The sequence below is a fragment of the Phalacrocorax aristotelis genome, chromosome 3 (genome assembly GCF_949628215.1).
Source record: "Phalacrocorax aristotelis chromosome 3, bGulAri2.1, whole genome shotgun sequence".
In the NCBI taxonomy this organism is placed as follows: domain Eukaryota; kingdom Metazoa; phylum Chordata; class Aves; order Suliformes; family Phalacrocoracidae; genus Phalacrocorax; species Phalacrocorax aristotelis.
The window spans coordinates 105,537,638-105,549,139 of NC_134278.1; the positions used below are offsets into that span (position 1 = coordinate 105,537,638).

Here is an 11,502-nt window from a genome sequence, read left to right on the forward strand (position 1 = left end):
ATCAATATTTTCACATTACAGAGGATTTTCACTTTGCTGTTTTCATCCCCATTTTAGCAAGAGGTGCTGGAACCAAACCACCACAGATTCTTGTGATGGAAAGGGTCAACGGGCAGCAGCAGGGACACCAGCTGCTGAGATGGGGAAAACATTTTTGAGCAGCCATTTCCCTGTTGTCTTGCATTTCACATAGCTAGTGGGAGGGAAAACACTTCACTGGGGACAAGAGAGAGGAGTCCTTTGGTTTTGCAGTGATTTTCACTCTTGCACAAGTGGAAATAACTACCAAACTGCATAGAAGCAAAAGTGCAGGTTCAAATCTATGTAAGATAAAAGTCACTGCTGCTAATGGGATGTCCATCAAATAATTTATTAGTTTAGAAGGCACTGGGAGAAATTTATCCTTTGAGATAAGTTCATTGTATATACCATTATAAAACAACAACAAATGGAATAAGGATGATATTCCCATAGATGATGGTGAAGTGGCAAGTGAGAAAGCACAGTAGATCTATGGCCAGAAACTGGTTTGTATTTATTTGATTGTTTTTAACTGAACCTGGAAAGCTATGATAGGCAAACTGGCCTAATGATGCACAGAGACATTTTGGGTTCTGCCCTAGCAGCTGAAGCACAGCACAGCGCTACTGGAAAAGACAGCAGGGAAACATGGAAAGGTGCTGTAAAGTGAGAGTCAAACAGATTTTTGACCAGTGAGTCTGCCCTAGTAAGGCAGCTTTCAAGGCTCTATTTCAGCCTGAATGAGAGCTGCTGTGCTAGGACGGCAGTGAAATGAGACTGGTAATTATCACTGGCGCTTTTACAAGTGAGGAGCTTACGGTGCTCATGTGATATCAAGTGCTCGTTGTGCACTGAGCAGTTTTTCTGGAAGCCTTGGCTTTGTTTTCCCTTAGTCCCAAGAACAAAAAAGAAATGTTACAAGGAAAGTGCAGAATGAATCCAAAAGGAACAATGGAATTGCGCTTCATTTGTTTAATTCTGAAATCAAGGTCACTTAGAAGTACTACAGCTTTTATTTGTTTTATTGTTTTCTTTTTTAAGGATTTTTTTTTTTTGCAACATCTTTCTTTTCATTTGACAGTCCTGTCATCCCAGAACTGTATATGTTACTGATCCTGCCTGTATTCAAAGCTGTTATTAAGTGGAGTCTTTTAGATTTTAGAGAAATGATAATGGTTCCAAAGATGACAGAAAGTGGCAGCTGGTGACAAAAAACCCCCTTGATAAGACGACAACAGTAAATCAAACTACTGCCACTTTTTCGTTTCATGTTTGTTAATACCACCTCGCCTTTTGAAGTTTAAAGCAAGGTTCAAAAGAGCCAGGTGCTGAATCATAATATTAAAGCAAGTAAGGAGCTCCATGAAAGAGAGGAGATCTGAGAGGGGAAAGCAACAAACACAGCTTTCAACTGCCTTTTGTCGGCCTTTCTGCAGATGTCACCAGTTGTTATCCCCAGCAGAGGCTTCAAGCTTGTAGCAGTGCCTCTGGCTGATTCCAACTCAACGTTTCAAGTGTCAATCAAAAAGGAAGGACGCAGCTTAGGTTCTGGTCATTGTCCTGTGAAAAGAGCCAAGCATTTAACATTGATTTAGCTCCCTCAATATACAAAGATAGAGCCAGCTTTGTGCAGCAAAAGGGCCTTTGGCAAGGTTGCTTGTAGAGCAATTCCATCACATCCGATGCTCCTTGGTTTAGCTGTCACACTGCAGTGTCTGGAGTCCTATGAAAAGTTATTCAGGAATGAGTGAGCAAATTAAAAAGAAATAACATGCTCTCCTAAATAGCAATGCAAGCTATAGAAAGTGCTCTTAATGTCATTTACCCCTGAAAAGCATCTTTAATAAAAGTATTTTGTGCTTTTAAATGCCTTTTAACAAGGAAAAGAAGATGTTTCAGGACAAGAGGAGGCCTGTGTGAAACCCACCTCCATTGGATTGGATAAGCAATTGTACCCACAAAGTGTCTTTGGTCAAGTGCTTGCTTATTTTGCTCTCAAGCCACTTATATTCACTGCCATCCACATACTGCATTATCCTTCCATATGGGTGTAAAACATGGCCACAAACCCAAGGATGACAAAAAGGCCCTGCCTGAATGCCACAGATGCCCCCCACTCTGGTGTTCCCTTCCTTTCTCATGTCAAATTTCTGGCCACCTCTCACAATTTTCTTAAAAATGCCCTGGTAATGGCTTCCTTCTCAGCCATCATATTCCCCACCAGCTCTCACAGGCACTGCCAATGAGCCACATCAGTCACCTGGCACAGTTGTGGAAACGACAAGCAGTCAGTGGCCATGCTTAGGCTGTTTTTGGCATGGTCTGGGTGGGGGACAAGTTCCCATGAATGTGGTAGAAACTACTTCCTTGTCCTTAAACTAAGTGAAACTGGGTGAAACACAAAGTGTGCCTATTGTTTTAAACAAGGTCAGCACAGGATGGGTTTCTCCTTTGTACCTGGAAGTAATGCTAAATTAATGAGAAAAAATTACTCTCATTTTGCTTATAAGAAGAGTTCTTCTTTATGGGGTTTCCAGCATCTGAGCCATAGGTGGACCTGGGATCACAGCCACCAACAAAATTCTTGTGCATGCATCTAGCTTCAATCAGATGACGATGGCAGTTTAAAGATGGGGAAAATGTTCCCCTTTTGCCGGATCAGTATTGCTACTGTTTTCTGCTTTTCACAGTACTTTTTTCCAAATGTTTTCATCCTGTTCTGTGTAGAAATACAGGTTAAAAATAATGGAAAATGTCACAAGAAATAGAACATTTCCATGATGGCAACCATTTTTCAGAGATTGTTTTCCTTCTTAAAGGCTAGTTTTCTGGTAATACCTTCCTAAGCAAAAACACACTGACTGAAGGTACTTTTCAGCTCCAGGGAAACAGTGCAGCCCCTAAAACTATCCATGTGCGATGGTGCTCTTCCTGATTGTGGGACGGGGTTACTCCTGATCAGTCATTCTGGAAGGAGCCACATCCCAGCAGTCTACTCATGCACTCATGCGGCTTGTGTTATCTGCAATTTAGAAATATTCAGATAGGCGGTCTTGCAGGGGTTAGGTGTATTTCTGAATACACGTATCACTATGGACACACTCATTTCTGCATTCTTCTAAAGGCATTTCTAACAGCCTCCATAGCTGGCACTTTGGTAGGCAGTTTAAGAAAGCATGAGTCACTGAGTTGAGGGACTGATGCACTCTAAACTTTCATTGGGATTTTTAAACACATTTGCTTTGATCTAGCCCACACACTTTCTGTCAAACTCACTCACAGAAAATGTGTGCTAGCTTTACACCAGTGTAACAGAGAGGGCAATACACATTTGCACCAGGCATTTGTTCCTACAAGCTGCTCCTTTCCCACAGCCAGAAAATAGGTGTCTCCCTCCATATGTTTCCTCAAAGGAGCAAGGAAATGGGAGACATTTGCTCGCCGTGCTTCTCCCAGTGCAGAGAGAGATGCTGTACACAGAGATGCTCTATCCCCCTACCCTTGCGCTGGTGGAGTTTCTGCTTTGCCACCACCATTGCACCTGGTGGTACAGTGATGCCAGTCTGCCCGACAGCATGTGCCATGCCAGGCGTCCACCTGACACAATTTGTCCTTCTCCCGAGCATTGGGGAAAGGAGGCAGCAGACAGTGACTTCTTGTGTGACTATGCTGGTCATCCCAGCATATTCTACAGGCAGCCCAACACAAACTTTGGATTAGGGATCAACGAGATATCAGAGAATATGAATCAGCAATAAGCAAGAAACTTCAAATTTTGGTTGCATTTTTTTTAAAAGGCAACAACATGTTGATTTTTTCTGTGCTGCTAGTTAACAGTGACAACAATAGTAATAATTTCAAAACAGTTTTTTGTTTGGAAAAAAGGTTCCAGGAGACAGAAATTACATTAAAGTAGAAATTGAAGCATGTGCACATGCACGTGTGTATTTGTGTGTGTGTAAGGGAGAGCAAAACAAAGGTGAAAACAAGCTGGGGATGCTTTATCCCAAATCAAGCATTACAATGCAAAACAAGGAAACTGAGGGCTTCAGTGACCCTAACAAAAATACTTAAGGTCAAATTTGTTTACTGGCATGCTGATATAAGAAATGCACAATCAAAGTATGGAGGCAGTTTTACCATTTCATCACAGTAAGGTAACGAGGAGAAAAACAAAGAACAAAAATTAAGTAAACGTCAATTTGATCAAAGTTTCAGTCATGGTTACCAAAATATGTCACTCACACCTTTGTGGTAGGGCAGCTCAGGAAACATGGCACAGTTATAATTTATGATTTTTCATCTTGGCAGTCCCTGGCTTCCACTGTGTGATCTTCCAGTAGCACACATCTCTTCCTTGCTTTCCTGGGCCAAACTTAGGTTTAGTTTAAGCAAATGCACCTTCTTTGAGGGTGCCAGAGAGGCCCAGCTTGGCCAAGGACAAGACTTGATGGACCACTGTTGGTAAATGGCTAGTGAAGGACTGGCGATATGCTTCTTGAACCACTTTTGTTTAACCACTCTTGTCCCTCAGGGAACTAAAAAAATCTCTCTGACAGCTTTGCTGCTTTGTTTGCTGTTCCTCCATATGACAAAGCTTTTACTTCATTCCCCACCCACAATAGCTCATTTCTCTTATGCCTCCTCAACCTGTTCACTGCCAGCCCTTCTGTTCTTGATGTGGACATGTTTTTAAAGATCACATATGTTAGCCATTCACTCTCTTTGGAGGTCAAAACAAAACAAGAGACAGGAGTAATTTTCTATGAGCAAGTAGACATAAGTACATTGCAAACCAGTTTCAAAACTTTTTGAACAGCAGTGCCACATACCATATCCTTGGAGGTCATGAGATAATGCATTTGCATTCTTCAGTATCGTGAGAGTAATGTTTCTGGTTGCCATTGTGTCCGTTGGAAATAATGGCTTCTGGTCACCACAGGTTAGCAGATGCAAACAGCAGACTATATCGCAGCAGCTTCGCTAATGCAGAAACCATTGTACATCCAGACGTTCCTGCCCTATCCATAAAGAGTAATTGCCTAAGTGTTTCATTGGAAAAAAAATGGCACAGTCCTGGGAGTGTCAGGGATGTAGCATTTACAAATCAATTCATAATTTCATTTTATATAAGGATGCAATTTTTTTCCTATAGTCACAAAATATCATCTTGCCTAAGTGCCTGTTATTACCATTGTTAAGGGCTATGGCACCAAGAAATCAAGTTTAGTTTGTTTTTATTTTCTACAGTGGAACTTGCACTTTCTTAATTAGCAAAACCTCAGTGTATACAGTCATAGCAAGAATTTTCATTTACCTTTCTCACACAAATACCCTCTTCAGTCTAGTGATTTTCGTACAACTTAATTGATGGCAGACTGCAAAATCTAAATTACATGCATTGTCCTCTTCTTCTTCAGGCAAGAGTTCTGCAATGGTGCCTTCAGTCAACTTTTTCCAGACCTGGTCCAACTACAGGAAATATCAGTGCATAGTTTCACAACTATTTTCAGTGTTTCTAATGACAATTATGACTCAACTTTGGATGTTATTTTCAGAGCTACCAGGTGTTGTCAATCCCAGCTTGAATAATCTTTGTAGTTAAAAATACCTGTTCCAAAATTAATAGCCAAACCTGGAGGTACCCTCTTCTACTGGACTTTCCTGACAGCTATGCCCACTGATCAATGTGTCTCAGTGGCAGGGCTGTTTCTCAAAGCATGTAACCTCCAACTTCAGGCACCTTCTCTAATTCAGTACCTCGGTGGTACTGTCGAATTCAGTGATCTTGGTGCTTGTTGTCCATTTACCATGCCAAAAAAACCCCAAAACAATCTTTCTGGGACCATCTCTACTTAACTGTTACACAATAAAAGCAAAGGAAGGTACATGCCAACCACTTGAAAAGCAGGCTCCTGTCTAACAGCCATCTAACTGGGGATGGCATATCATCACAGGGACACAGAAAAGCTGGTTGGAGGGGACCTTGGGAATTCTCTAGTCCAGCCCCACACTGAGAGTGGGACCATGGCCAACACTGGATCATGTCTAGAGCTCTCTTAGGTGGTAGAGCTCTGCTGTGTTTGAACAGGTTATTTTGCATTGGGTGATTAATTATACACTGGGCCAGAGAGAGGTGGGAAATCCTAGGATAACCCAGACTGGTCTAAAGGGTACACATGTTCCATCACATCACTAGTGCAAAGAGAATTAATTATACACTGGGCCAGAGAGAGGTGGGAAATCCCAGGATAACCCAGACTGGTCTAAAGGGTACACATGTTCCATCACATCACTAGTGCAAAGAGAATTAAGACTATTACTACAGTCCTGATGCTTTAATGATATGTATGAGGCAAGATTTTGCAGAGAGAGAAGTAACGTATTAAGCCAATTGATCTACTGGCAAGGTATCAGGCTCACAAACCCCTCTTCAGATTCAATACCAGGCCTGAAGAAGGGATTGTATCTGTCTTTCTTCAGCATGTTTTCTTTTTTCCAACTGAAGCTATTCAGTGAATGAGACTGCATTTGTGGATAGTTTTGGCTGCTCTGAAATGGCATTTTCATCTGATTCTTTATACTGATCACCTCTACCAGCCGTATCCCATGTGGCCATCATCAGCAAGTTGCTGGTTCCATGGTAGGCATCAGACATTTAGGTTTCTCATAGGCTTGTCCCACAGATCCACTAGGTTTTGTAGTCTTTGAAATTTTCATCGTCCTCCTGCCACCTGTACTTTACCCCTCCATTCCTCCCAACTCCTTCTTTTTATTTCATTGCTCAAGCAAGTAGACATGATTTTAAACAAAAGCTTACAGCTCGTATTACTCTGTGTAAGTGCAATAAACTAGTTTAGGTAAACTCCTCAGAGATCTAATGTGGTTCTGCTCAATCTTTCTTTATGACAGCATTAAACCCCAGTCATTCTTCTCCCTGTGAGTTCACTGGGTTTGTAGTATGCCATATTACATTCCTCCTGACTAGGACCACCAACACTGGACTGGTGCTCTCCTGCCACTAGTTATCAGCTTGAAATTTCAATATTTTTGGGATTCTTTTCATTTGCCTTCTGGAATTTGTACATTTAAGGTTCAGGGTTGGGGTTTTGGTTTTGTTTTGTTTTTTAATTTCCCTAGAAGCACAAGTATAAAAAAACTTTGGTTTTGTTGTTTTCTGAATAAAGGAGTGAATAAAAGTTGCATTTTCAAGGTGTCCATAGAAATGTAAAGGGAAAGCTTTAGGAAAAGCACTATAGAACGATGGCCACTAACTGTGACTGAGGTAACATAGTTCTGTCATGGAAAAGTGCATGCATATGTAATCTTAATACTACACATATGAAGATAGCCACTTACATGTGATCACAGATCAGATCACAACACTGCTTTTTAAAAATATCGATCAAGAAAAATACAGCTGGTAATTAATGTGTCATGAAAATGTGTCAAAATATTTTCTCTTTAATGTGACACTAATAATTAAACTAGCCTTAAATGTATCATAAGTATAATTATTGTACGATTTAATCAGTTTGATTTTGGTTTATTTTTTTCATTCTAGTTCTGAATAGTCAAAGTTTTCTCTGCACATGAAAGAGGCTGCAAGATGGCACAGGCTAAAGTATGCCAGGATGTGTGTAGCTGTGTGATAGTCACATCTGCAGGAACAGTAAACTAGCTCAATCACTGGCATTACCAGTTCAGTTCAGCTGAGGATCTGGCCCCTACTGTGTTTATTATTAGATGGAATGGATGAGAATATATTAATTTTCTGCTGAACTTTTTGATGGCCTTGTGCTTTCTTCTTTTCTTTCCATTTCTCATACCCCATCCAAAATTTGTGCTGCAGAAATTCAATGCCCCTGTTGCTTTTTTGCTTTTTTTCACTTGAATCTCAATTGCAAAGCCAACTAGATTTCATCATGGCTTATATGCTCTCCCACTTGCTATCTGTAATCACAGTTATTGTGAAACTCAAAGCTAAGTCAAGAATTGTTGCCTTTTTATGGCTCCCTCTTTTATATATGTTGTGTTGGAGAGCAGTCGTTACCGCTTTTTTGTCATTATTTCTGGGCTTCACTCCATTAGCTAGTGAACAGGCCTTCTCTCATCGCTTTCCTTCAGTAAATACTGTAACATTCAGCTTCCTTTCAGGCTTGTGCTTTTAAAGAAAATCTTTGTACAATTAAAGATATGAAATTGCTAAATACAAGGCTGCATTCATTGTTCTCCCTTTTTAAAGGTTTAATCACACTTAATGGCTCTCTTGAAAACTTGAATTTTCCATGTTGATGGTTTTACCCCACTGAAAGAGTTTGCTAATATACTTTTCAAGTGTTTTCTCCTTAAATGAGCTATTCAAGAAGTTTTGTGCAGAATAAGATTGAGGAAGGATATATCCAGAAACAATTATGAAAAGGGTCCAGGGCTATCTGTTCATCCATTGGTGGAGATTCACAAGCTCAGCAGCAGCCAGAAATTGAAAAGAGAAAATATAGTCCTGTCCAGCTTTGGAGGACACATCCTGAAATATCTTATGTTCCTTCTTTTGGACCAGCCTCAGAGAAACCATCACTTCATCTTGAACCTTCCCAAGATGCGGACCCTAATTGCCACATGATGAGCATTGACCGTGGCGAGAACCAGGCTGAATACATAGCCCAAAGAGGTGGTAACTTTGGTCCTGCGTCTCTCGTTCCAGCTGCAACCACCACAGTGTTCTCTGACAGCACCCCTCTAAAGAGCTGGTAGCTGCAGTGCTGCCTGCTCAGGGCTGGTGTGATGTTGTTATAAAGAGAGGAAGCATACATCTTTACTGAAGATTTTTAATCTTTCTGTTTGTGACTGACCAGCCAAAAGTATACATCCATCCCTACAAGACACAGACTGGATGCCCATAGGCTGTTTGTCACATCTAGGAAAGAAACCACGAGCCCTGGGAAAGCTCTGGAAACTTCCAAACACACCATCCCATTTACTCAGTAGCACAAATTACTTTGGTTTGCCTGGTGTTTCTGTCTTGATAGTCAAAGCCATTCAGGGTATTGGACTTTGCTTCCTGAGATATCACATCTCCTTCCACCAACATGACCTCCCATGACATTTAACGGGAATGATCTGGACTGTGAACCAACAGGGAAAGTTTGTGAGCTTATGCAATGAAATTCTCACAGCTCCTGGAGCTAGACTTCATTATTTGCTTTTATGCTTTCTGATAGTCATTGATCTTAATAAGAAATAAATGTGCACCTCTTTTGTGGCATACCTGTTTACCCACAAAGGTTTAAAACAGACCTGGAGATTCCAGTCCTATCCACTTATGCACAAACCAGAAAAAAACTTATGCACTAAACAGAAAAAGGGCAAACCTTATGGGATGTCTTACAAACTACAGAAGTAGGGAGACAGAGAACAAAATAATCCCTGCTATTTTATTTATATGACTAAATATTTGGCAGCCACTCAGCTACTTTGGTAATGGGGACCATATAAGTAGATAGGTGCAGGTTTAGTGAGATGAAGATTATAAATTAAATGTAGTAGGAGTAATATTTCATCTGTCTGTCGCAGGGCTGATACCGTAACATAAATCCTTAGATACTTTAGATTAGATAGATGTGATATGTCAATCTCCACTTAAATATTTTGGGTCTGCTCCCAATAAAGTTAATGGAAGTAGGATCAGCTCTTTATTGCTCCCATACTATCAGTGAGTCTTCACTTCCCATCAAGCAATTCATGTTTCGCGTTACATTGATACAAAAGCCTTATCCTGCTCATCTCAAAGTCAACAGGTTTTGCTTTTTCAGTGGGAGCCCTGTTAGGGTATTAGTGCTTTAAACTGAAGTGCCCAGACTCAGTTCACATGGCTCAGAGTCACCCATCCTCATTGTAAACGCTCTGTTCTTACTGTGGTGTGTGCAAGAGCATTTAGTTCTCAAGTGCTCCTCATGTGGGGAGATTGAGGGACACAGACAACTTTACATCATCTTCCTACTCTCCTCCACTGCTGTTGCAGGCTTGTCTGGAGCCCTTTCAGGCCCTGCTTGCACAAGGATTATCAACAGCATCTTTGGGCAGCTCTGCATTGGGCTGCGTTTAAACCATCAGGGCATGCAGCATGGAGCAGCTGCACTCACTGCCGCAGCAGGAGATGCACCAAGGACACCACACCACCACCAGTGTACACTACATGATTACAGTCATTGTATACAGTCATTTTAAATGAAGTTGTTTCGCTTGCACTTTTAGGCAAGCGAATTTTCTTGGATTTGCTCAGGTTGGGAATGGGATTGCCTAGCAGAGGGCCCAAGGGGATGCTGGCAGAGTACCCAGGGCACTTCCCAGCCAGGACAGAGACTTAAGGCAGGAGTAGACTGTCTGATCACCTGCTGTTAATGGCTTCAGTTTATCTAATAGCCCTCTCACTGCTGATGAAGTAGAATTTTCAGCCCAGGTATTTGAATTATCACCTACTGTGAATTCAGAGACCTGCCAGTCATGTGAACCTGAATAACAAGTGCTGCACACCCCTCTATCGCTTCTGAATTAGTTACATAAAACCAACTAGCTAGGGAGCAGAGACAGGATCAGGTGGCATACCTAACTGGTTATTACGGAGCACAGTTTCTGCATTTATGATGAACCATTCCTGAAGATTCTTCTTCAAAATAACAGCAAACAGCAAATACAAACCAGCATTTTAACTGTAAACTGTTTGAACAGAAAAAAGGGAAACCCATGCATTAGAGTCTTAATTACGTGCCACATTCTGCCATATTTGCACATCACCTGGTACCTCAAGCGGTCCTATCTGGTCACTGGAGCTGCCCAGAGAAGTCCCAGCACATCCTGAAGCACATGTCCCACTTCCACTCAAGCTGAGCACATGATTCAGGAAGACAGTGATTTTATGCACTTTGCTGAAGCCAGCTGCCAGATTTGTGATGGAGAGGTAAGATAGCACTCAAGATGAGTGACCTTTTCCCTCACAAATGTTTAACAGGCACAATACACTATCAGGTTTCTTACAACTGTACTAACACTCACTTCCCAATTCACCTTGGAGTGGGCATCGTCAAACGGTGCTTTGTCTTGTGTTCTGGTTCTGGTTTTCTTGTAGGCACTGCACTGGAAAATGCTGCCTCAAACCCACCAGGAACGTCACACGAGGATGTCTTTAAAAGCCATGTGATGTTCATTCAGTTTGTTTTCTTAAACACAGAGTGTCTCCAAAGTTACTGATTAATTTCACGCAGTGCAAGGAGAACTATTGATTTCCCATGTCTGCTTTTGACTCTTTAAGATATAAAAATGCAAATACACTGCTTAAAGAGAATTTTTTTTATTCCTTGTACCTGCTCACATGTGATTTCAACACAAAAAGCAGCTTTTGCTGGTTTTGTTTTGATAAACTCCAGCATGTTTGGTATTTCACTGGAACAATATGCTAACATACTCATTTCCAAGCTATTCTTC

General features: G+C 41.2%; 1 long non-coding RNA gene across 3 annotated transcripts; it reads right to left on the reverse strand.

The window, feature by feature from the left end:
• Positions 1-400: 400 nt before the first annotated feature.
• Positions 401-11,198, reverse strand: LOC142055812 (uncharacterized). 3 transcript variants are annotated; one of them, XR_012660064.1, is made up of 4 exons: positions 11,086-11,198; positions 5,339-5,493; positions 4,854-5,042; positions 401-1,744 (listed from the first exon to the last, which is right to left on the reverse strand). It is a non-coding gene; the product is annotated as an uncharacterized LOC142055812 (long non-coding RNA). The 3 variants fall into 3 exon arrangements; XR_012660065.1 differs by lacking the exon at positions 5,339-5,493 and having other exon boundaries at positions 11,074-11,198; XR_012660063.1 differs by lacking the exon at positions 5,339-5,493 and having other exon boundaries at positions 402-1,744.
• Between the last annotated feature and the right edge of the window lie 304 nt (positions 11,199-11,502).